The 26,915-nt window shown below is 38.0% G+C and overlaps 1 pseudogene; it reads left to right on the top strand.

Moving 5' to 3' along the window:
• The first annotated feature begins 3,051 nt into the window (after positions 1 to 3,051).
• The window catches only part of LOC118982661 (THO complex subunit 1-like), an 89,336-nt pseudogene continuing 65,472 nt past the window's right edge, over positions 3,052 to 26,915 (top strand).

Genomic DNA, 26,915 nt, shown 5'->3' with positions numbered 1-26,915 from the left:
TTCTAAAAGGAAAAGAAAGTCTACATTTATTTGTTTCCAGTCTCTCAATTACTACTTATGAGTTGTATATCATCAAAGAATTGTGTGTAAAGAATTTTGTTTTCTTAATTTCTCTGAGCTCTGGAAAATGAGAATCATCAGGTCTACTGCGTGCTGCTTTTGAGAGGGTCAGTGAAGTGATCTGTAGCTCCACACTTGCCATTGTATTTCATTCATTGACTACTTAAAGGAAAATTAGATTATTGACTATTAGAGAAAAAATGCCTATATGTGTAAGTTCATGTAGCCAAATTTGGGGCACATTGCCTACAAATAATTTTTCACAGAATTTGCAATGGTTTTGTATAGAGCAGAACAATGAAGGGTTAATGCAGTGTTAAGGAAAATGAAGTATGTGATCAGTAGTCAATTATACAAACTCTAGCCAGTTTGTCTCAGTAGAAGGGTGTAGGGAAAATGGAGTCAGTCAGGCTCCCTCACCCAGATGTCTGGGCAACTCTGACTTAGCAGTATTCATGTAACCTTGAATACAGGCCCGCATGCACAGAATCACTCTCTGTTAGATAATGTTTTGGCACCCTGCCAGCTTCGTGTGTACCTAGAGTACAAGGGAGTTGGGACGTCCTCTGGTGGCACCTGTGGCTTTTGGCATGTGGCTTGCCCTGCCCCAGAATGAAGGCGTGTCAGACATCCCCACGTCTCCGTGAGCTTTCTTCCATCTGCCTGAATCCCACGTGAACCTGCCAGGCCCTGAATGGCTGCAGGACAAGGGGTGAGTAACTTATGGGGATGGTAGAGAATCAGAATATCCTGTTTGGCCTTCTCTCCTGACAAACCACCATAGACAGAAGATAGGAAAGTTTGAATTGTTCTCTGCAAAGCTGTTATTAGCAGGATGGTTCTATAACGGTGCACATCAGAATCGCCTGCAGGGCTTTAGAAACTGTCCATGCCTGGGCCTCAATCTCGGACATTCTAATTTAAGTAGCATGGAATGCAGCCTGAGCATGGGAGGGTTATAAGTTCTCTAGTGATTATACTGTGCCTAAAAGCCCGGAGACCTCCCGTTAAGAGATTTTACTCCCTTGTTGTATTGTAGTTCCTGAAAGTATTGAAGCTACATACCATCCCATCCCCATATCCACCCCCATCTCCTATCCTGAATACACCTTTCCCTGGCTACCTAACAGCTCCTTTGTCATTAGAGATGTTCTGTTCAAGAAAGAGATGTGGTGGGCCCAAGGTAGTTTTATTTACTTGTAGCAAGTGAAAGACACAAGGCATTCGCATTCACAGTTCTGCCACCCACGTGGGAGGCATCGTTTATATACACTGTTTGGTCAGTTTCTTCTTTGAGTGGGCTACATTTATCCAGTTGAGTTCCTGTCAGGCTCAACCTGTTTACAGCTGGTCTACAAAATACTGCGCTACATTTTAACATTTAGCAAGAATAGCACTTAGTAGGAATGACCCAGACCTTGAGATCTTTGTTCTATCTAACATAACTACCGAATGGAAAGATGAATCCCAGTTATGAGGCAATCTGCTAATGGATATTTCCAAAAGTGGGTTAATGGAAAAAAAGTCATTAGGTGTCTGAGATGAAAGCTTAACGCAGTAGTTCTCAACCTGCCTGCACATTGCCATCACCCGGGAAGCTTAGAACACTGCTTATGCCAAGGCCTCGTCTCCAGGAGGTTCTGATTTAACTGGGTTGGACATGAGCCTTTTTAAAAATAAACTCTCCAGATTATTCCAATATGAAGCCAAGTTTATGAGCCACTATTCTAAGAAAAAATAGCTTAACATAAAGAAATTTAATTTAATGTGAGCCTTAAGGTAGGAGAAAGCCAGGAACAACTGATGAAAAACATGAATGTTTAGCGTGAGGAAAGAATGTTGCTAGGTAACATTACAGACCAACTTGGGAAAGCAATATAAGGGTGACCAAGAAGACAAAGGAAAAGCCAGATAGAAAAGATGCTTACTTCAGACAGTGTCAAACAACCCTCCAGGACTGCAACATGTAGTTTATGGGGTGCTGAGAAGGTCTCTAACAGATCTTTTTAACCCAATACCCAAGCTCACTAGATCAGAAATTATTTTTGTTTAAGGCTGAAATCACTATTAAGATAAACATGATTTGAGGAAGGCAATGCCTTCAGCTATTATTACTTTTTTAAAATATTTTTTTAAAATTTATTTATGTATCTTTAGAGGGGAAGGAGAGAGGGAGAGAAACATCAATGTATGGTTGCCTTTCGTGCGTCCCCTGCTGGGAGTTGGCCTGCAGGGAACTGGCCTGCAACCCAGGCATGTGCCCTGACTGGGAATAGAACCGCGATCCTCTGGTTCGCAGGCCCATGCTCAATCCACTGAGCTACACCAGCCAGGGCACTTTTTATATATCTTTGTGAATGAAGATTTTTAAGATCTAGGGAGGCTGTGGGGAAAGAGGAAGAAGAGAAGCTGCTGTCAGTCATGGTGAAGTCATTCATTTCTTTTGAGGAAGAAGAAAAAAATAGTGAAAGGTGTCTAAAGCTATAGTAAAGACACATACCACACATACACACTTTCATACCCAAAATTATCTCTGAGGTTTGCCACTCTACCTGTTTGAACTTAGGCAACTTGTATAACTGTTCCAACATTTAATGTTCTCCATAAAACAGAGGTACTGTTTAATTTATTATTATTTGTGAAATTATTTGTTTAATTCCACCTCTACAACAACTTTTATTCTTGAAGTATATGGAGAAAAAGAGAAAGATAACGCTTTCATCATTGAAGCCAATTTCATGGAAAAAGAAAGTGGAAAGACTCAATGTGTTCATACTGTTGGGTTCGTGACTTGAGTGCGAAGCTGCTACTTCTATCAGGAAACAAAGCTTTCCTTTCTTTTATGGCTCCTCCCCTAACAATTACTGGGGACTAAGCCTGGTGGTTCTTTGAAGCTTCTGTCTAAAACTTGTCCACCTGACTCTTCCTCTTTACCTTGATTGGGTCTCCAATTATTCAGGTGCCTCCTGTGTATGCAGTTGCCACAAGACTATGCCGAAGTTGGCTGTGGTGTTAAGCACTACAAAACCGTGCACTGAGGTAAGAAAGTTCTGCCCCTTCCAAGTGCATTTCAGTGTGGTCAAGTGTTCTAAAAGATGCCTTAGATTAAAAATCTCAGACGCTTTATTGTTGGGCCCTGAGGCAGTGTTCTGAGTATGTTGGGGGAGATACATAGGTAGCTGAAAGCTTTGATCTGTAACAAAGTATGCTCATAAATGTAACTCAGATTCCCTCTGCAGGACTACTGATGATCATTTTATGCTGTGTCTCTAGTTGTCCTGGTCAATTCTGAAATTCATCTCTATCTTTCTAATTCGGTATTCTTCATTATTTCAGAATGTGTCTAGCCATGTGAAAAGAAAAACTTAGAGAAAAGCCTAGCTAATCTGCTTGAAGATGAAGCAGTTTTCAGGAAGACGAAAAGTGTTAGAGTTTAAAGTATGTCTTGAAAGAGAGCCCTGCAGAGAGACTCTGGGCGGCTTCTAAAGCTCTGTGTCTGCAGAAAGTCTCCTGTGCACAGAACAACGGGTCACTCTCTTTGTCCAGGCACATATATACAAGAGCTCTGTAATCCTTAGACATCAACCAATTTGGGTTGAAAAAGTAATTCTCAGCAAAAAAGTCATCCAGCTATTCCGATAACAGTGAAGATACATGTTCATTATGCAAAAGGTGTTGCTCTAAATAAATAGATGGCATATTTTCACTTATTTTATCCTGGCATTGGTTTTATGAAATGGATAGCAGCATTTTTCTTCATTTTACATATGAAGAAACATGTAAACAGAGGGATGGAGGACCTCAGCCAAGTTACAGAGATAGAAATTGGGAAAAGCAGCATTTTAACATATGTAGTTGAATATGTGCTTTTACAAATCAGAATAATTGCACCCACTTGTAATATTATATTTGTTTGAATGTATATGAGTAGATAGAATTTATAATGTGTCAAGCATATTATATAATTAAGTCAAATTACATTAAAAGCATCTCAATTTTTTTAGATGTGAATAAAATCAAGGTAAGCATTTAAAATATTTTTGTGGTATGGTTGTCCTATGTATTAAATATTTTTGATAAATTGAATAAAATGTCGCATCCCATGCCTTTATATTGATATGCCCACTGTCAAAGTAACCTAGCTACCAATCAATCTGACTGCAAGAAAAAGTCAATTTAAAGAAGAGAATTTTAGAGAAAGTAACAAGTAATATTTTCCTCTGCCTCATAGATAGATACACAGCTACCCAAGGATTTGTCCATCTAAAGATTGGTCCCTGGAGAAAGAGGCCAAGATTTCAATGTGAAGGTTAAAACCTACAGCCATGTTCCAAGGAAGGGAACCGTGATAGACTGCAGAGCATCGGTTAGTTCTCAGAAGCAGTCATTTTCATCTCTCAGATACTTGCCAAAACAACGGAGCAACTGCGATCAACAAACAAAATGAAACACATTTGGGTGAACTAACTTGTTTTACTAATAGGTAATTATCTAAACTCACTAGGAATGTGGATATTTATTTTATTCAGTTCTGGGGCTTGAAATAGTGACAACTTGATTAAACAGAAGTCAATCACAAGTATGTTAAATATCCGGAACAATAAAAATCCTCAAAAAAAAGAAGCAATGTAGTCTTCCAAGCAGCCAAAATGATATCTAGGTTCTAAGCTGACAATGGAAATTTGGTAAGGCCTTTGAGCAAGTTCAATAGAATTTTATCAACATAAATAAATAAAGTGAATGTTCTGCCTGTCTGTTACTGTATTGCATAGAATCAGCACAGTGTATTTTTATCAAAAATAGAGATTATGTTTGAAATACTACTATTAAAACAATACATTATGAGCTAAGCAGAGTGCCGATGTGCTAGGTAGGATAGGTGGTAAACCAAGGCAGGGAGGAGGAGGGAGACGTGTCTTACCCACTGACTCAGCAGCCCTGAGCGTGGTGGGATAAGGTTGCCAGGGCTTCCAAACAGCACAAGCAAGGATAGCGCAGGAGGACTGGTCCTTGACACTCTGTGCTGAGAAAGGGAGCCTTTGTGGCAATTTCATTAATTAAGACAAAGAGCCTTTACTAGCTGAGAAAGAAAGCCCTTGTAGCTGTCCATTATTCCCAAAGATGGAAAGCGGGAGGGGAACCAAGAAACTGACTTAAGTACATAACCCCTGAACCCCAGTAGGCAGCACACTCATTAGCTGAGTGCCCACTTGCAGCCTCGGCTCAAGTGTGTAGAGCAAACAGATTTCCTCTATCTGTGGGGCATTCAGACTAGTCAGGTGTCTGCTTGCAGCTTTGTGCTCACGTGTGTTTCATAAATAAACTCTCTGTCTCATTCCCATTCTATGTCTTGCATTTTGCTTGAATCCATCTCTTGTGAGCAAGACAAGAACCAAGGAACAAGCTGGAGTTGTGATGGGTTTGCGGGCTGGGTCTCTCCCTTGTAACAAACATAGGAAGCATTTGAGCCTGTGGAGAATTTTTGGTGAGTTTACTTGAACAAAACTGACAGCAATTGCTGGCAAGCAAAATCTCAAGGGATTGAAAACTTCTCCAAGGGACAGAAGTTTAGAACCTTATTTTATACATTATATTCAAAAGAGGAGGTGTAAGTGGGTTACATGAAATTCACTGATGATAGGTTACGGATAACGCAAAATGGGGGAGGCAGGAACCTCTGGGACTGGGTAAAAAGTAAAATAACAGACACATCTTTTACCTAGGTGGGTACAGGACGGTAAGTCAACAATTAACATGATAACAATAAAAAGGAGGGGATCCGCCATCCACCCTGGTGCCATGCTTGTGCTGTGAGGCATCTGGCAAAAGGAAATTTGGCGTTCCAAAGGTGTGTTATTGTAGGCATAAGGAGATAACAGGCAGGCTCAGTTAAGGTAAAAGCTGACTTTGTTGGGAAAAAATATTGGCTCAGGATATGACTACCTGCCATGGACTGCTTTTAATGAATACATTTTAATTCCAGACCACCCTTTGTGGTGACTTTGGGTCCCTGAGTTTGTAAGACTGCCGCAAAGATCCCCCCTGAGCTTGTCAGGGTTGGTATGTGGCTACTCGTCTTCCATAAGAATAATGGGCTCCCAAGATGTCCACGCTTTCATGTCCAGAAACAGTGACTATGATATTTCACAAAGCAAAGTGTAATTATGGTAGAAGGGGGCATTAAGTTTGCTAATTATTTAGTTATGAATTATCCAGGTATTCCCCTTGTAATCACTGGAGTCCTTGAGTCGGGTGGCGGTGCTTCAAAGATCATTCAAAGGAAGATGGAAGAGTCAGGGAGTCAGAGAGTGTGTGAAGATTTGCTGGCTTTGGAGATGGAAGGTGGGTGTGAACCATGAATAGCGATCGTCTCTAGAAGGCTGGGAAGGGAAGGAAATAAATTATCCCTAGAACCCCCCAGAAAAAAATACAGATCTGATTTAATTTAATTTTTAGGCTAGCGAGACTTATTTCAGACATTTGACTTCCAGAATTGTGAGGTAAGGAACTTGAGAAAATTTACAGAAGTGACAGTAAATTAATGTAGGTTATTTGGTTCATGAAAATTCAGTCTGAGGGACTTGATAAGCGACCCTCCAATATAAGATAAGCAGCCATCATTTGGAACTTTATTATAGTAGCATGTCTTATCTTTGTGCTCAGACCCACTCCTCACTTCCTTTCTGCCCCATTCAGTGGGGCAGGGTAGCAGTCCTACACTTCAATTCCCCCAGTTCCTGTATGAGCTGATTTCCTCCTGGGCTGAGCCGAAGAGGCTATAGTGAGAGCTTGCAGGTGAGAGCCAGAAGAAAGGAGAAGCCATCTCTGCCTACCTCTCTTTGCCTGTGTTAGTATTTCTAGAAGTTGAATCTAGAAATACTAACCAAGATTTCTTGGTTAGCTGAAAGAGTAATCAGGTATTACTTTCGTTTCAGGTAAAACTGTAGAGAAAAGCTTGATTCGTCCTTCATGTGGTCCCATCCTGCCATGGGTATCCCTGGCAATGGTTTTAGTCCTTACTGGATGGACTCAGGTTCTTAGCTCCAGAAAGATGGTCTCTCCATTTTTCCTTAGCTCTTTCAACTTATTGAGGAACTTCATTCATGCCTGATAGGCTTGTCTATCACCTGTATAACCAAATCCTTTGATTAAGTTTGCCCTGTTTGATATAGGTAGAGAGCATTTGTTCTTATACCTGGAAACTGTGGTGAATAAGGCATTTCTGAGTCGTATGAGGATTCTTAGGTAATTTTAGATATATTTATAATAGTCATGGTTCTTGCTGAGGAAGCTTATCTTTTGGATGCCTATCAGAAATAGGACTCACGAACAGAGAAAAAAATCAGGGAACAGTAGAGTGTATACCATGATAAAGATGTGGTTGATGATGGTATTGCTACAGCTTTGTCACTCATTAGGGGAATGACAACATCAACAATGATGAAAGATTTCTAGAAGCAGTAAATTACTATTGAATAGAGATTTTGTTTTTAGCCTTTGTTATTAAAACCAGTAATATCTGACGAGGTAATCTGCTCTGTGTTGCAGTATCTGTGGCAATTAGATAAACCACTTCACTTCTCTGTCTCAGTTGTTGTGTCTATAAGGTGAAGATCATAAAATATACTTTGTAGATTTAGGGGTGGTATTAAGTGAGTATAAGCAATCCTGATAATTTGATACACAAAAAGCAATAATTCATGGTAGCAATAAGGCTAATCTTTTACATTGAACACAAATATTATTTTTCATTGTTCTATTACAGTTGTCCCAATTTTCCCCCATTGCTCTCCCTGCCCCACCCTTCCCTCCTTTCCCACAGTCAGTCCCCACCCTGTTGCCCATGCCCATGGGTCATTTATACATGTTCCTTGACTAGACTCTTCCCTCTTTTTCCCCCTTATCCTTCTTCCCATCTCTTCTGGTCCCCATAAGTCTGTCCCTTGCTTCCATGCCTCTGGTTCTATTTTGCTCACTTGTTTGTTGTGTTGATTAGGTGAGATCATATGGTACTTCTCTTTCACTGCCTGGCTTATTTCATTTAGCATAATGCTCTCCATTTCCATCCATGCTGTCAGAAAGGCAGGAGCTCCTTTTTTCTTGCTTCTTTGTAGTATTCCATTATGTAAATGTACCAAAATATTTTGTTCTACTCATTTACAGAGGTGGGCCAGTTGCTTCCAGCACTTGGCTACTGTAAATTGTGCTGCTATGGATACTGGGGTGCAGTTTCTTTTGAATCGGAGTGTCAAGATTCTTAGGGTATAATCCCAGGAGTGCAATCGTGGAATCAAAAGGCAGTTCCATTTTTAGTTTTTTGAGGTAATTCCATACTGTTTTCCACAGTGGAAGCACCATCTGCATTCCCACCAACAGTGCACTAGGTTTCCCTTTTCTCCACATCCTTGCCAGAAGCTGTTGCTTATTGATTTGTTAGTGATGGCGATTGTGACTGGTGTGAGGTGGTATTCCACTGTGGTTTTATTATTTATTTATTTATTTATTTATTTATTTATTTATCTTTAGAGGGGAATGGAAGGAGAGAAATGTCAATGTATGGTTGCCTCTCGTGAATCCCCTGCTTTGGAACTGGTCTGCAACCCAGGCATATGCCCTGACTGGGAATCGAACTGTGATTGTGTGGTTTGCAGGCCCACGCTCAATCCACTGAGCTACACCAGCCAGGGCCCATTGTGGTTTTAACTTGCATCTCTCTGATGGCTAGTGACGTTGAGCATCAAGTGTTGTCAAGGAAAGATTTTGCCTTTCCTAACACTCACTTTTTAACAATTGAAGTCCTCTAACATTTGTCTAGAACTCACCTTCTTACAGTTCTTTCTAATTATGATCCTAATGCATTGTCTGGCATAAGGAATCCAAATATTTTTATCTCCTAGCTCTTGCATTGCTCTGTTCCATCTGCCTGATGGATTTCACTCTGAAAATCCAGACCCTAGATTACTCATGCCACCTGTCACCACATACTCAGTGCCAAGGTGTCTACCTGGTTGGACTCTTTCCCATTATTTGCTGTTAGGCAGCTCTGGTGCCAGAGAAACCCTCTTGTCTTATTTAACCCTTCTGTGCTGAGCTATCGAGGACACAACAGGAGCCACTAAGCACATTATTAGTGAACACTCTTAGGTGCTTGAGGATAATGTTAATGGTCTGCTTCTAGCACAAAAAGAAAGACACTCCTACCCTGGACTTTGGATACTACCGAATGAATCGTTGTCCTCCCTTTTCTATGAAACAATGACTGAAGCCATTATCTGAAAATGAGTGTTTTTAATTATTGGGTCATTAACCTTTACAATGTCAATGTGTTCTCCATATCAAATTCAGTTAAATGACTGCCAGAGGAAACAGTTAAGGGAACATTTCACATAAATGAACATATTAATGCTTTATTTAGTTCTAAATGCACTGTGAAGGATTTAGATTAGGACTGGCCTCTGATAAGGAAGCAATATACCTGAAAGAACAATCTCACAGCAAGAAAGTGAACATTTGACATGTAAAATGTAGCCTGCTTTCTAATCTTTCACATTTCTTTCTTCTGTACTTTTCATTGTATTGTATATATTTTTCCCTTCTTTTCAATACGTAACACACTTACCAGCTTGCACACAAGTAGAAAACAGGATTACTGTGGGTGTGTGTATACATTTACCCTGGAGTTCATTCCTGTGACGAGCATATCTGCCATTCTGGGTGGAAGCAATTGATCTTCTCACGCCTCCTACTTGCAGTCAGGCACGACTTGTGTTCTGGCTCAGAACGCTATTTTACATCCTTTTTATTCTTCAATTGCTCCACTAATTTAGATCACAGTGAAGTTAATAAGTTTAAGAAAGGTTTTATATCATAGAAGCAAGTCATTTCTTGGATTAACTCAATACACTCATATTTTGCCCAAAAGAATGTAAGTAACTTCTCTAAATTTTAATACACTTTACTAAAAGTTTCCAGGTTGAAAATTTATTAATAATAAGTGTTTATTAAGTAGTATATACTAAGATTTCTATTAGTGTATGAGAAGCATATTAGAGGTCAGTCAAATACATATTCTCTATCTATTCTGAACATTGAGAAATGAACCATGTAATAAAAAACCAGCCACATTCACAGAAGGCAACCAATGAAAATTTTGATAGTATTAAGATATACTACACAGTGTCCCTTCTCAAGTCTACATGTCTTAATGTTAGAGACTCTTTCATGCGTTGAATAGAATTGTGAGATTTCCTCACAAGAAAGAAGAGTTGGGGGGAGAATAAAATGATCTTTCACAAAAATAACTTGAACCTAATTATATAATGGCATACTTGTGTCATTTAACTAATACTAGTAAGGACTTACTGTGGCATCCTTTCCAAACTGTTCTCGACACTCCATGTGCCTAGTAGTTTCACTGAGAATCTCTGCTCCAGGACCTACACAGAGACCCGGAGGCTGGAATCGCTGAGTGAAGCTTCTGAGATTTGATATTTCCGGATTCAACCACCAAATCCTTTCACTTTGTGAATGCCATCAGTCATCTTTAATTCCTCCTGCCACATATGCATGATTGATGTTAGGCTGCTTTTGTGCAGTACCAGATCAACCCGTCGGCTTCACTGAGCCCATGGAAATGTCTGTCAAACGAATCACTCCAAACAGTTTAGACATGACAACGTGCTGATTCAATTAATATTTCATTCTTCACAATGCTGCTCTGGTGTCAAGATGACAAAGTCATTGATTATGTCTTGGTTTAAGTGCCTCTGGATTCAACAGTACACCCAGACACGTAGGTATATGGACGGTTTGTCTTTTGCTTATATCACTTCAAATTTTATATTCTGTTGGCCTCCTGCAGAAGGAGGCCAACAATAAAGGCTACTCTTTTAGTTTTCTTTGAATTCTGATTTTAAAATTCATCCTCATTACAAAAAAAGTCAAAATCATACTGGCCTAGATGAAAACTAAAATATATATAACTACAAGTCACTAGTAGGAACTCTTCCTCATATATTTCAGTAAATGCCTTAATTTTTAATATGCCTCAAATGCGGTGGGAGAGGTATTTCAGAGAATTGAGGGATCTGCCTAGTAGCCTTGAAATTGTCCGTGTAGACAGCAACTGACCTTAAAGCCTCCCATGCCAGTAGGTTTACATGATCTTTTTTCTTTTTAATCATTCAGAGAATTTCTTCATTTTAGCCTCTGCAGGCCTCTAAACGGAGGGGTGTCAGTAGATCTGTGGAAGAAGAAAATCAAAGAAAGGCTTGGAAAAATTATATGACTTGTCAAGTTTGCATATCTAGCTATGAAATTCAGACATTGCAGCCTCTAGCTCACATTTGTCTTAATGACTGTACTTCAAACTTCCTACACTACTTTGGAAATAAATTGGAACATGAACTTGCTCATATAACTATATCCTTAAATAAGGTGATCATATGTCTCAGTTTGCCTGGAACAATTAACTTTATGTCATTGTCTGATGTAATTATTAATAACATTTCTTTTCACTTTCAAAAGTGTTAGTGTTTGGCTGTTATGGTATGGGATTGCCTGTTAAAGTATAGAATTGGTTAACTTTAGGATTTTAAATTGTTTATTTTTTAAAAGGAGGTCTTAGCTCTTTAAAAGAATTTATTACCATCACACTTTCATCAACATTTTACCTACTATAAAACCTAGTTTTTCCTTAGTCCAGTTTATAATCTTTGACCTCAGATTTTCTTACAAATTCTGGGCATCCTTACTATTTTGGATTTGGACTGTCCAGTTAAGTTGTGATGAAATTATATCTGGGTGTGATCCTGCTTTTGTTCTGGTGGTTAAGTCCTGGTATCCTGCCTAACTGTCCTTTGTGTCTTTGAACCTCTTCTCCTTCCTATACCTCAGTACCAGTAGTTGGGAACATCTTTTCCCCATTGAAGCCAGTGAGCATCGCAGCTCTGTATTTGAGTCTTGTGACTATCAGAAAAATTTTGAAATCCTCTGAAATTTTCTATGGCTATTCCTTCAATTCCGAAGCTTCATTATTCAGTTTGACAACATTAATAGTCCTTAAGATGACCTTCCCTATGAGTTTCTACGTCTAATAAGTGAGGGGTTTGTATGGCTCAATATTTGACAGGAAAATGCTGCCAGGGCTTTTTCACTGGACTCCACCAGTCTCTGTGACACCTAGGAGAGAAAACAATTATTAATAACCCCACCCCATCCCCAGATCTGTGACATTATGACCACGGCCAGGATACCTTTTCACTCTCTTGTCCTTGATCTAGAGGTCTCCTTCTTAATCAGTTTTAGAAGGGAGTGGAAGATAGCAAAGGAAGTGGATATGTCATATCTGAATCTCTGAATCCTCCATTTCCTCATCGCAAAATGAAGATTGTTATAATAATCTAAATCATGGGGTTGTTGTGAGAATTCAATGAGTTATAATGTGTGAAGCACACAGTGCATACTCTTTAAATTCTCTTAATAGTCTTAATAGTTCATACTTTTAATATACTCTTAATGTTTCAGTCTAGAGGGATCAGTTTGAGTAAAAGCAACGAACATTCTGTGGTCCTGGTTGAGCAGTATATTTACTCTCAGGTGGAGTTCAGTACATGATAATGGTTAATGTAGCATGAGCTCTGCTTCTTGAAATAACCATTTTTATGTGCTTTTAGCAGTCATGTGATTTTGAGGCCTATAGAAAAAAAGATACAACAGAGGAAGAGGAGATCAAGTGAGAAAAGTTTGTATTGTAGGAAAGCTGTCTATTATTTAATGCTCCTCTCTTATTGGAGAAACTAGGAAGAGTTAGTAGGCTTGCATGGGTCTGCCAATTAAAACTGAAGGAGAGATTGTCTGTTAGCAGAAACAGTGCACCAAAATCATAAGAATGTAAAGAACCAAAGAGAGAATAATGAGAGGGCTCTGAAAGCTATAAGACTTAGCCCAGTAATAGATACCAGGAGATAAAATCCAAAGCTAAACAATGTCAAAGCTGAAGAAGTGATGTAGGGGGAAAATGTGAGGAGAAGCTGTGAAATTATGAGTATGAAGATGATACTACTCAGTCAGAATGTTTTGTATGTTTGTAGGTTGTGGGTGAATCCTTAACAGTCAGGGAACAAGAAGTCAGATTTTCAGAATGAATAATCTTGTTTAGGGAACTTGTATTGTCTTCTAGTAGGGAGGCCACTGGGATCGCCATTCTGAAACTTATGATCCACTACTGACATATACTACCTTGAAAAAATATGCGGAATACACGTATTTATTCTTTCATGTGTATTTGTTCCTTGGTAGCCTTTTGTGGAAATATAAAATTGTAAAAAAAAGCATAGGAAGGATGTATTTATATAAATAAAGTAGACAAGTTCACTCTGTTCAACATGTACAAAAGAAGAAAGGCCAAGGTAAAAATCAGATAATGTTGAGTTAATGAGCCATTATGACTACAGTTCACAAAATGCAATATTGAACTCTGCATATTTATAAAAGAAATACAGATAGCTAATAGAAATCTTTCTGATGAAAATCAATATTGAGTCATATTCCAATGGTTGAGAGGATCACAGTTCAGTGGAAAGGAGACTATTTTAGGAAAATGGAAAATATACTCTATGCAAGGTGAAAAGTAAGGATCAGGAGAGAGCATAGTTTATAGGAAGTAATAAGAGGAGGAGATCTAAAAATTTGATTCAGTATTTGTGAGCCATACAAGATTTTAACATATCGGAATTAGCTTTACCAAGAGAATATCTATGAAATGTACCAGAAGCCCACTCAAACTATTTCAAGTAGAAGTAGTATTGCTAAGACACTGGGATTTCTATGGTAGGCAAGTGTCTCTCTGTGTTTTGAAACACAAAATTTTTCCAAATATTTACTCTAGTTTTTGTTTTTGTTTTTGCATGGTTCCCTCTTCTTCAGGACTGTCAGTCTGCACATCACTTTAAACCTCCATGTTACCCACTGTGGATTTACATTTACATCTAATGATCTTAGAGCTTAGCTCCCAGATCTAACAATTCAATTGTTGAAATTGTTCAGTGGTCCATATCTAAATTACCTAAGAATAGCACTGGGTTGATTTTTCTCTGTTTAAATTGCATTTCTCCAGGTCAGGTGTCACACCAGATCTAACTTTCCATGGCCACGATGGTTGGTTCATCTTGAACATATTAATAATCATAGGATGTGTTGAAACAGAAAATTCCAGATAATGTGAACTGTGTAGCTATCTTCACTTAAATCTTTTAGTTACCAATGCCAATGACATCTTTTTACTCATTGTTCTCCTGAAACTAAAAGGTTAATACCTTTACTCGCCCCTTCTACCTTGTTCTCCACTTAAAATTCTTTTTTCCAAGTTCAAAAATATATTTTTTAAATTATTTCCATCACCATTTATTCCCCCATTACCCTCTTCCACCCCCACTCTGTCCTCTCTCCCCCACGATGACTGAACTGTCTGTCACCTGTATCCATGAGCCTTCCTAAAGTGGGATTAGTGACTGATTCTGGATGAACCTTCAAAATTTTAATATTTTAAAATATTTGTAAAACTGTATTTTTTCAATTTTTTGACTTTCTGGGCAGTTATTTCCTTTCTTTGTACTTTACTATCGCTGTGTCTTAAGATACACCTTACATTTTATCTGAACATATTTTTATGCCTCTATCCTGGGCATTGTATTCTTGTACCTCAAGTTATTTTACAAGAGAAGGCAGATTCTAGGCTTCCATGTTACTTCTTTATGGGTGATGCTTCCATCTCTATTCCAAACCCTAACTCTCACCAACAATTCAACCCAGCTTCCTATTTTTCATAGCAAAAATTCATTTAACATTTCCTGAATGTTTCTCAGACAACACAGATACACAGGATATTTCTGATTGTTTCACTTTATTTTATACTGAATGGGGTAGAGATTGAGATCATGAGTTCTTGAGTCGAAAATGGTTTCCCAAATATGTTACAGATTAGCTTTATAAAGTAAATTTTTAAAATTTTCTTCTCAGTAAAATATGGATAATTATATTTTGTAGTTATTTAAAAGATGGATTCAAATGCAAGATATGATCTGCTAAAGTTTCTATGTATAACACATACATTCTTTATATAGGATCAATAAATAAGGATATTATGTTTAGTCAGACATGGTTTTCCTTATTCCTTTTACATTTTTATTTATATATAATAGAAAGTTAATTAAAAATGCAAGCTGTACAAAAACCCAAGACTGAAAAAATTCACTCAAGTTTTTCTCCTCTACTCGTGTGGGCATATATTTTGTCATGGATCTTGATTCTCACCAATTTCTTTGCCTTATTCCCCTGTCTTCACAAATCAGTAGACTTGAACTTTCCCTTTATCATTCTTTCATCAATCTGCATCCAGCTCTTTTGTATATAAAATTTTATATTTACTGTTTTTTCTCTAGTAGGAATGTAAATATCTTTTAAATTATTCTTGGGCATTTTTATTTGTATCAGTATAATTTTTTTAAAATGGGCTTTCTTTTTTTAAAAAATTATTTATTTATTTATCTTTAGAGGGGAAGGAGAGAGGAAGAGAGACATCAATGTATGGTTGCCTTTCCTGGGTCCCCTGCTGGGAGCTGGTCTGCAGGGAACTGGCCTGCAACCCAGGCATGTGCCCTGACTGGGAACCGAACAGCGATCGTCTGGTTTGCAGGCCTGTGCTCAATCCACTGAGCTATGCCAGGCAGGGCTGTTATCAGTATAATTTTTGTTAGCATACTGGATACAAAGTTGCAAAGGTTTTAAGTCATCTACTCTATCTGAATTGTATCTGTTCCTATGAACTCTGTTATCTTCATCCACAAGCTTGAAGAATATGATAGCTTTTGGAAATGCAACCACCTGTCCATGGAAAGTGTTTAGAGCAGGACTTGGCCTAGAGAGTATGGTTTAGGAAATGTTTGCTTTGTTCACAGCCAAGATTTGAGCACTAAAATGTACTGTGTCTTGAGCACTAGGATGTGTCATATTTTATCTAAAAACCGTTTTCTTTCTTTCTTTTTTCTTTTTTCTTTTGCCTAGACTACCTTCACTTGGGAAATGTGAGGTACTCTTGTTAGCTTCTTTCTGCTTATATTTTTTTCCTCAACACCTTAATAATCTAAAGGTAAAAGGAAACATTAAAGGCAGAAACTCAAAAACACAGAAAGCATTTTCTTTAAGGCTTAGAATAGAGTATGTCTGAATGACCTATTCTGTGCCTCTTTTAACTAAAGACTCCAGTTCTCCCTATTGTTGGTGGAAATCAGGATCTTCCATGGGATCACAAGGGAAGCATACTAAGGACACACACATGGGAGATTGATGTGGCAAGGTTTACTGAGGTGGAAACCTGCCCCTCGGTTTCCAATTTCCCATCTCTCTGCATCCCACCATTGAAATAGTCCAACTGTGTCCCAAGCAAGGTCGAAACAAGCTTAGTCCTTTGGAGCCTATACGGTCTACCTCAGAACTCAGTAGCTGCTAGTCTGGCATGGTGACTGCCCTGGGGCAAGAGAGAATGGGTGTATGAATGGGCAATGGCTGGCCATTGAGAGAGAGAGAAAACACACTTTCCAAGCTTTTGAGGGCTTTTCATAGGTCCACCTCCTAGTTAGACTGACAGAACTATATGGTCAGCCTCCCCCACTGTGCTCCCAAACAGTTCATTACTGAAGAGCAGACAGGCTCCTGGGGAGATTCCCTGTGCTTTGAGAATTAAGTCTCTTCAGCAGCAGTCCCCTGGAGTGTACAGATGAGTCTGTAAACGCTGTAGCTTCCCAGCTAAGCAAGCAGGCTTATTAAACTCAATGTCAAATGCCAGTTTATTAAACTCAATGTCAAATGCCACCTGTTTCCTTTATTAATACCTAGATAACTGTCTATGGTAACAACCCCACTCCATTGCCCAGATGGACACAATTCTTTTGTCATTTTAGGAATAAAGGGAAATGTTTGTTTCTCAAGGGGATTTTTAAAAAAGTATCATATGTTTAAGGGGAAACAGCATTTTGAATGTTTTTCATCTTTTTCTCGGACATGGTAAAAGGACCTCAGTCTTTCCCTTTCTAAGCACCCATCTACTTCTTTTATACTTTCTAGATTGTATGTCCCTTTTACAGCTTAGCAGAAGATCGATCACACTGAATGAGGGAGAATTGTTCAGGTGATTTTTCTCTTATCCAATAAAGTCCCCAGATTCTGGTATTTAATGGGGTCATATATATTATATGATTTCAGTAGTTTTCAGAACTGACTGCATTATAATTCATTGAGAGGTTTCACAAAATTACTAAGCTCCATGCCTTCGTGTTTTTCACACTTACATGTTTTCATTTAACAGGATTTTATGATTCTGTGATATACATGCTCCTGATGCGGTGCTGCACTCTCCTGGCCTCTAGGAGTCATTGATGTGGTCAGATTCCTTACCCTACGAACGAGGAGTCCCCTGAGTGGTCAGTGCTACAGTGTATTTGAGCTCATCTGCGATTGCTGGTTTGACAGCTAGTTAACATTGTATCTTCTGATAATAGATGGGACATTGTATTAACATGACTAATAGAGGGGAAAATTTATTGAACTTCAAGTTGGCAGAAGCCATAGGTCCTGAGATCCAAATATTCCACAGGAACCACCTGCGCTTCCATTTTTCTGGGCAAACCATTAGCATGATGAAATGTGGCTTCTGTAGAGGGGACAGAGCGATCAATTTAAAATGAAGCCAGAAGAATAAGCCTCACATGCACAGTGTTATATTCAGCTTAATTAGGAGATAAGCCAGGATTCATGGCATCTCGTCTTTGTGCAAATACTCAAAAACCAACAGGAAAAAATAAATGACATGACAATCTGGAAGAGTTGAAAGAGCCAATAGAAAATATCAACCGACACCAAGGCCACTCATCAGATGTAATTTGCTAATGGACTGGCATATTGCGCATCTTGGAAGAAACTTAGGAATCAAATCCCCTTGCATTCAAAAGGTGCAAAGAATTAGTGGAGTTAATAGGATTTATGGAAACATGTGCTGGTAGCTTGCTCTGACCGCATGCAAAGGCTAACCCTATAATTGCAGGATGATTATGCACAGTCCAGGGAGTGATGATGTCCGCGACTCGCAATAACTTTGTCATCTAAGAGAGGATTTCCTAGAGCTGCCTAATCCGAACAAGATGATTCAGCTAAAGCTACATGCATTTGCTGATGATGATAGTCTGCTGATATCAGTGAAGAGAATGAGAGAGGAAGAAAGGAGGAAAATGTGCCGATGAGCAATAAAATTCCAAATTACGGAATCCATAAACCATAGAAACCATATAAATATAAATGGTGCCCAAAGACATACTGTACCTCTTCAATTAATAAATTATAAGATTGTTATTCTACCTTGAATATTATTATTCCAGAGTTAATTATTTGAAAAAGATGGCACAGAAGAGTGCCCTGAGTTTTAAAAATTGTTTTCAATATTTTAAAAGTTACTTTTGTGCCCTGGCTTGTGTAGCTCAATGGATTGAGTGCTGGCCTGTGAACCACATGATTGCGGTTCAATTCCCAGTCAGGACACATGCCTGGGTTGCAGGCCAGCAGGGTACTCATGAGGGGCAACCATACATTGATATTTCTCTCCTTCTCTCCTTCCCTTCCCCTCTAAAGATACATAAATAAAATCTTTAAAAAAACGTTATTTTTGTTTTATTGACAAAAGTGAAATACAGATTATACTGTTTATATAAGTTTCCTGGCCTTCTCCCAGGATCAGAATTATAGAACAGTAGAGTGGAAAGAGACCTGAGTCATCTAAAGAAGTTGTTCCCAAATGCTAGCAGAAAGGGAATTGCTAAACTGAAATCCTCAGAATCAGTGGGGAAACTTCGAGAAGTGCAAAATCATGGGTTCCACGAACAAATACGGAGTCAGTAGAATTGCACTGGCGTCCAGGAACCTGTGAAAATCTTCTCGGGTGATGCAGATTTGCAGCCGTTTTAGAGACTTCTGCTGGATCACATAAAGCATGGCAGTATCTTGAAAAGCTCCCCCTCCCTACCTTGTTTTGGAAAACTTCCTGTGAAAAAGTATTGATCATTCACAATTTAATAAATTATTTACATCAAGTCACTAGATTCCCTCCATAATCCAACACATTGGCCTGTAATAAATTCACCTGCACGTGCCTCCTCCAACCAGGTACGTGTGTGCATACTGCCAGCTTCAGGGGTCCAGACACACAAGGGTGACGTAGCCGTCTTTGCTTCTCAACTCACCCTCAATCCCACCATTTCCAATTTACTAAGTACAGCAAGAGACATACGACTATTTGCCAAGGAAAGTGTCTTCATGCACCGAGTGTCAGACGCAGTCAAGCTTCAGTATGTACACAGCCGCATGTCACATAAACCATCAGGACGCACCAAAGCACATGTCTCTTGCCACAAAAATTAAACAGTATTTCTGGTTGTAATAAAGAGCCCATATATTTAGGCTGAAAAAGATGCCATTAATCTTTTCTTTGCTCTGCAAATGAGCTAAAACCATAGGGAAGTACCCAGGGTAATAGAAAATCATCACCTTTTATTTTGTTTAAATCAAGTAAAACTGCAGTATTTTAAAAAGTTGCGTCTGTGTGTACACATGAGTGTGTGTCCAAGGCATGCGAAATTAGAAAGACAGTTGCTGAGAGCTGGGGTAGATATTTCTATCAGTCTTTCTAGTCAAGCTAAATTATGGGATAATTTAGTATAATTTTTTTCAGTAAAAAACTCGCAACACTGTGACATTCAATCTGTCAGACTAAAACAGTGTTCATTTGGCTATTTTGAAAGAGAAGACAAAAGCATAAATATGAAAGACACATGTTCATTTTGGATTTGCTAATCCATTTATCTTTTCTCTAGAAATCACTCAAGCAACCATTTTCCCTTGGGAACAGTCCCAGATATTCTTTGGTTGAATTCACCTAGCGCAAAATTCAGGTAAGGTTTCTGTGCCAAACACCTGTGGGCAAATTTACTGACCTTCAGCCTTCACAGGAAACTCTTTGTTCCTGTGTTTGAAAAAGTGGATATAATGATAAAAATAAATATTGTTAGTGTCTAGATAAAATCTGCTCTCTATTTCTTCACACAGAGTTCTAGGAGGTAAGAGTCTAAAAAACTGTGAACAGTTTTGGCTCCTTCTCTTCCCTGTGTCCTTATTCCCTGTAAACACTTCCCTCCCTTTAATTGATTAAGAAGTTCAAACATTCTCTCACAAGGCTATGTGCATTCTAAGAGAAATCAATATGACCCAGCAATCCCCCTCCTGGGCATGTACCCCAATATTTTGAAAGCACTTCTTTGTAAAAATATATGTACTCATATATTTATTGCAGTATTATTCACAATAGCCAAGAAATGGAAAAATACTTAAGTGTTCTTTCACAGCTGGCTGAATAAAGAAGACTTAATACATACATGCAATGGAATCAGCCATAAAAAATGAAATCCTGCCATTTGTGACAACATGGAGGGATCTCGAGAATATTATACTAAGTAAAATAAGTCAGATGGAAAAGGACAAGAACTGCATGATTTCACTCATATGTGGGCTGTACAGCAAAAAGCAATAAAGGAACAAACAAAACAGCCATATAAACAAAAAAATCTCATAGATGCAGACAACAGAATGGTGGTTACTAGAGGACAGAGGGCTGGGAATAGATGGAAAGGGTAAAGAGGGTAAAATATATGCTTTTAGGAGGAGACTAGACTTCAAGTAGTAAGCACACAATAGAGTGTACAAATGTTACATTATAAAGTTGTCCACCTACAATTTATATGATATCATTAACAAATGTTACCCCAATAACAAACCATTTTTACAGTGTTCCTAAATGAATTACATTTTATCTATATAATTTCAGGTGCCTTACTGTTCATTCATTTAACAAGCATTTAATGAGTGCCTTATGTGTAAGGCCCTAGTCCAGAACCTAAGGCTATAAAATGAATGATGTTTAGTGTACCTGCCTCTAAGAAATCCACAGTTGTGTATGAGACAGACAAGTAAACAATTATACATTGCACTTAATATAGTTAATTTAGTTTGGTCTGAGATCAAAAAGAAGGGGCATTAATTCCCTCGGGAAAGTGTGTGTGTGTGTGTGTGTGTGTGTGTGTGTGTATGCACTCACGCTGACACACTCAGGGGTGGGTTAGGGAATATTTTTGAATAGGAGGAAGGCATAATTTTGCTTGGATTAGGTTCAGGGAGAAAGCAGAACAACATTTCAGTTGGAAGAAAGATGAGCAGAGGTACAGAGGGAAGAAAAAGAAGGTTTCTGAGGAATAATATGTGGCTTAGAAGGCCAAAAATATGGGGGCGTATGACAGTCAGAAGAAGTGAATCATGACATAAACTACCTATGATTTTTAGCTTCTGCAAAGAGATGTCAAAGGCATATCAATCTACAAAAGAATATGTTTTCTGTTCTTGTCTGTTTTCCTTTGGCCTTTTTTCCCTAGGCTATGTATTTCTCTCTCTCTCTCTTTTTTATTTATTGTTGTTCAAGTACAGTTGTCTCCATTTTCCCCCACCACTCCCCCTCACCCCAGACATCCCCAGTTTCCACCCTTGATCCTACCCCCTTTGGTTTCATCCATGTGTCCTTCATACATGTTCCTGAAAACCCTCCCCCTTTCCCCCCATTATCCCTTCCCACCTTCCCTCTGGTTACTGTCAGTTTGCTCTTAATTTCACTGTCTCTGGTTACATTTTGCTTGCTTGTTTCTTTTGTATTTCTCTTTTCTCAAGGAATTAGGAAACAATAAATTTTGAATAGGTATGATATAGGAAAATATATCTAGGATGGGTAATAAACATTAAATTCTTTTTTAAAAGATTTTATTTATTTATCTTTAGAGGGGAAGGGAAGGAGAGAGGGAGAGAAATGTCAATGTATGGTTGCCTCTGGTGAGTCCCCTGCCGGGAACTGACCTGCAACCCAGGCATGTGCCCTGATGGAATCGAACCTCGATCGTGTGATTCGCAGACCCACGCTTAATTCACTGAGCTACACCAGCCTGGGCAACATTAAATTCTTTATTTGATTAAGTTACTGACATCATCACCAACCATAGAAATTATTTCGCATATCTGTTTTTGTATTTCATTATACTAATAGAAATTAAATGCCTTTATGGTACATAGGACTAACATAAGCAAGTGAAATATTAGCAATTAAAGCAAGGTCTTAAACAATCCTACCATTGGAAACTGTTATTCATCTATTGCTATAAGAACAGGACCAAAACTGGCAGGTCTTTTGATTTTCTAAGAGAAGCCAGGAAGCAGTATTTTTAATATAAAATATGGTTTTACATGATTTCTCATTATTTGGGGGGAGGGAAAGGAATTTTGTGGGAGGGAAAGAAAAGACAGGAAAGCTATCACGCAGCATAGATCTCTGGTTATATATCACACCCATCCAATAATTTGTTCTGTTTCCTAAATAAAGCACATTTTTAATTGAATTTACCCTTATGATGGTGAGTTTTTAATTTTCAAATTACAGCTTTTTTCAGTCCTTGAAATGGAACAATCATATGCTTACTATCTTTCAGTTGTCTCCTTTGATCATTATGATTATCAAAAAATATGCATGAAATATACCAAAACATAATTTTGGTTGTGCTGAGTAGATGCAGTCAAACAAAGAGTAAGTAGGTTTCTTTTCACCTATCAAAAGTGAAAGGAAAATTCAATCTTGTTGACATTTTTCCTTTTAAATCAAATCGATTCATTATTTTCTGAAGGTCATTAATAAAATTAGAGTTATCTTCATTTCTTTGGCCTTTCACGGCACTATGCAACTGAGCGGAATTTATGAGAACCTATGATTATGTCTTTATGCTTTTCGGAAGATAAAAGGGGGAGGTCTAGAGTGACAGTTTTCTGTTTTAAGATCAAGGATAAACCAAAATTAAATGTGTGCAAGTTTTTTCTTCATGGTCTATGTTGGTAAACTATTGCCCCATAAGAATAATTTTGAATAGGTTTCTAGTTTTTACTTTATTTATTTATTTATCTTTTTTTTGGTGGTGGAGGGGAGTGGGAACCACTGCAACAGCTTAAACAATCATAATTAAAAAAACAAATGCTTGTTATGATACACGACTTACACAATGTTTTTCTTAAAAAAAAAAAGAGTCTGATCTTATCACTTTGTCTTTTCTTGAAGGACCAGGGGTAAAATGCCTAGAAGAGAAAAGTCAAAGGATTGGCTGTATCTAACAGAACTCAAGATTTTTAAAGAAAATCCACTCCCCCCACATCCCAGCCATCCCCACTTATGCGCGGACAGAGCTTTGAGACACATGGCTGATAAGCTTATTTCAATTCTCCAAACAAAAGAAGTGACCGCACTCACAACGCTAGACACATTATTCAAGTCTCACGTCCAAGTAAATCAGAAGAGAAAGTGTTCCTCAGATAAGGGCAGACCCTCAGAATCTTGTGGCACGTTAGAGTTCTGATTCTAAGCAAGCTGTAGGAATATTTAAATATATTAATATAACTAATATATGTAGTCATTTGTTCATAATTACTGATGACTTCAAACAAAGCTAGAAACACGTGATTCATATTATAGTTATGTTTGCCAGACACCTAGCTATGAATTATTTGCTGGTTTTAAACACAAATCTGACCTCCCTATTATCAGTGCTCTCTTTCTATTTTTTCATTTTTGACAAAGTTATACTTTGCACACGTTTGAAAGACCAAATAGTACTCAGGTGGGTGCTACAATATACAACATTCTTCTGCTTCAACTTTTCTCAGACACACTTTCTGATCATCAGAGGCCGCCATATTGTTTTACTTGTCCCTTCCCAAGTTTTGCCTTCGTATCTGTAAGCAATTTGTTATATAAATTTTTATTAAAATAGTAAGTGATGTTACTGACCTTCATTGTTGCTGAAACAGAGCTTTCCAGGGCCTCTGCGCATCTGTCAATGCTCCATCCTTAAGCTATGACTGTTTTTACATGAGTAGTTTTTATTTATGTGACTATAATTCTACACATATTTTTCACCGATCATCCCAGTAGTGTCCCCTGATAATATTTTTTCTTCTCTTGGAATTTTTACAAACACATTTGCCCCAGATATAGTAAATAGTTCTTCCCAGTAGTCAAACATAGTGCCAAATACTTATTTCCATTTATTTTTCTGGAGACTTCATCTTTCTCTCTGTCTTCCTACCCTGTTTAGTCCTGGGAAACTTAGGTTGTACAATTTATAGAAAAATATTTATTACACAAAGGCCTAAAATAAATCTATTTTATCTTTAGTATTGATTTATAGTTGCTAGTGGATTCAATTCTTGGTTGAAATAAACTTTTTTTAGATTTTAAAGTCATCATTTTATTTAATTTCCAAGTCTTAGATGTTTGTTAAAGACATTAAGTACTTTTTACTCTCATTCCTTTTGTATATAATTTTTATCTTGCCTCTGTGGCTGCTTTTGGGCCTTTCTTTTTATTCTTGATATTCTGATTTTTAATAAAGTTGTGACTTGCTGTGGGCTTTTTATCATTAAGTGTACTCTCCACTTATTTATACATTATTTAGAAAATATAGCCCAGGCTGGGGTGGCTCAGTGGATTGAGTGCTGGCCTGAGAACTGAGAGGTCACTGGTTTGATTCCCAGTCAGGGCACAAGCTGGCTTGTGCGCCAGGTCCTCAGTTTGGGGTGTGAGATAACCCATTGATGTTTCCCTTCCTCTCTTTTCTCCCTTTCTCCCTCCCCTCCTCTCTCTCTAAAAATAAACAAAATCTTAAAAAAGAAAAAAATGAAAATATTGTGTATGCTTTGGAGAATTTATTTTTATTTTTATTATAGATTTTATTATATATTATTATTATAGTATTTATTTGAAATGTCTCTATGTCCATTTCCCCCTTTTTATTTGTCTGATATTTATTACCTCTGGTTGCTGGATCTCTTGGATTGATCCTCTTCTTCATTTCTTTAACTTTATTGTTCTACCTCGTAATAAATTTCCTTAAATTCATATTCACAACCTATCGTTGTTGCTTTATTACTTTAATATTCACTTTCAAATTATTTCTCTACCCTGGATAATTTTAAATAATCCTTTTATTCTGTATTTTTTGTAGTGTTATCCTTCTGTGTAACGTGGTATCTTTATGCATCTGAGGCTAGTGTTTGTATGTAATTTTCATCTGTTTCCTTTTCTGTCTGTTTTATTCAGCTTCATTTGTTAATGTTCCTCCCACTCAGATAAGCTTTCTCAAACATCTGATAATCATTCTGGTAATTACTGACCCTCTACACATAACTAAATATAGGGCACTGGAAAGGTGATTTTGAGCTCAAGTTAACAGATGGGATATGCTGACAAGACAAGTTTTGAATGCAAGACATTTGGGAGGACAGACAGATTTGGGGGGGGCAAAGATCTCACATTTTAGATTTTTTAAAGACAGTTTTATCCATGGTATTGAGTTTCTTTATAAACCATATTCCAGGCTCCAGCTTGGGGAGGATATAGAATAATTGCAGGGTGAGGCAAGGTGCCTGAAACACTTCATCCTTTTCTTTTTATCTTACATTTTACTGCTGTTTTTTTTTATGTTCTCACCTTAGCTCTCCATGCCCACTCTCTTGACAGTGTATCTAGAAAAGTAGAGGCTCTCAAGTAAAATGTTTTTAGAAGACAACATCTCCTGACAAGTTGGGTGGGCTAATTACATGAATATGAGGTTGAGGATGAGGCAAACCGATAGCGGAGGATGCCCCCGGTTATCACAGCCCCGAGGATAGCTTTTCAGCTCATCTCTTGGTTCACGGTACAACTTCACTCTCATCTTCCTGGGTAGCCTGTGCCATCAAGCGTGAGGTTTTTGTAATTTCTATCTGGTCATCCACGCTTCTCTGTGATTCTTTTCTGAAGGTACTCACTCCTGTCTGTGAAATCAGGTAAGATCTCCTTTACCTAATAAGTCAATTAATGATCCTCCATGGTCCATTTCCACTTTCTGAAATCTGTTGCTACATTAGTCCTACTGCTACATAAGTTTACATTTTCTCAATGCTCATTGGTTTGTTACCTTTTCTTCTCTACTGTTGCCATAGTGAAATCCGTATGGAAATAGAAAATGCATTTTTGCCTAATTATGTTGAACTCTTAGTCCAAATCTAGCATTTTTAAAAGGATAAAAGCATCTTTGAACTAAGTAGTAATGAATATGGTCATTTCATTTTTTAAAAATTGCTCCAACTTCTGAATGAAGTCTTGAGGTAACTGGCAGCAACCCTTTCCATGACTTTGAGTGCAACCTTGTTCAACTCATGTGGTAATCTCACTTTGGTCCATTTTGTAACAGTCCCTGGGTTGTTAGAACATCTGGAGTGACAGAGGAAAGTATTGGGAGCCAAAGGTGTCCTGTAGAAGAAACGGCCCTGGAGTTTCTGCCCCACATAATGGCTTTATCAACAGTTTTCATTAAAAACACATTCATGCTAGCATGAAGTTCATTCCATCAATTATAATGGGGTTTTTTATGTATGTGCCAAGGAAGGAAACTTATAAATGTGATGTGTAGGGCACATTGCAATCCATTTAGAAGTTCATCATTTTCATAAAAAAAATTTAAACCATGCAGATGCATGATTTATCACCAGATTATTGGAAAAAGATTTCTCCATTCTCCTTTTCATTCCTTCTACCCAATGTGTTGGCACACACAGTGCTTTTATTCCCATCAAATTTGGAGGGATGGATTTCTTAACTCAGAAAAATAGCATAGGCAAGATTAGACTTTGCTTTT

This window comes from Sturnira hondurensis, unplaced genomic scaffold, assembly GCF_014824575.4.
Source record: "Sturnira hondurensis isolate 20B ecotype Veracruz unplaced genomic scaffold, ASM1482457v3 Scaffold0002039, whole genome shotgun sequence".
Classification (NCBI taxonomy): Eukaryota; Metazoa; Chordata; class Mammalia; order Chiroptera; family Phyllostomidae; genus Sturnira; species Sturnira hondurensis.
The sequence above is the reverse complement of the archived record's forward strand: the minus strand, read 5'-3'. Positions and strand labels throughout refer to the sequence as shown.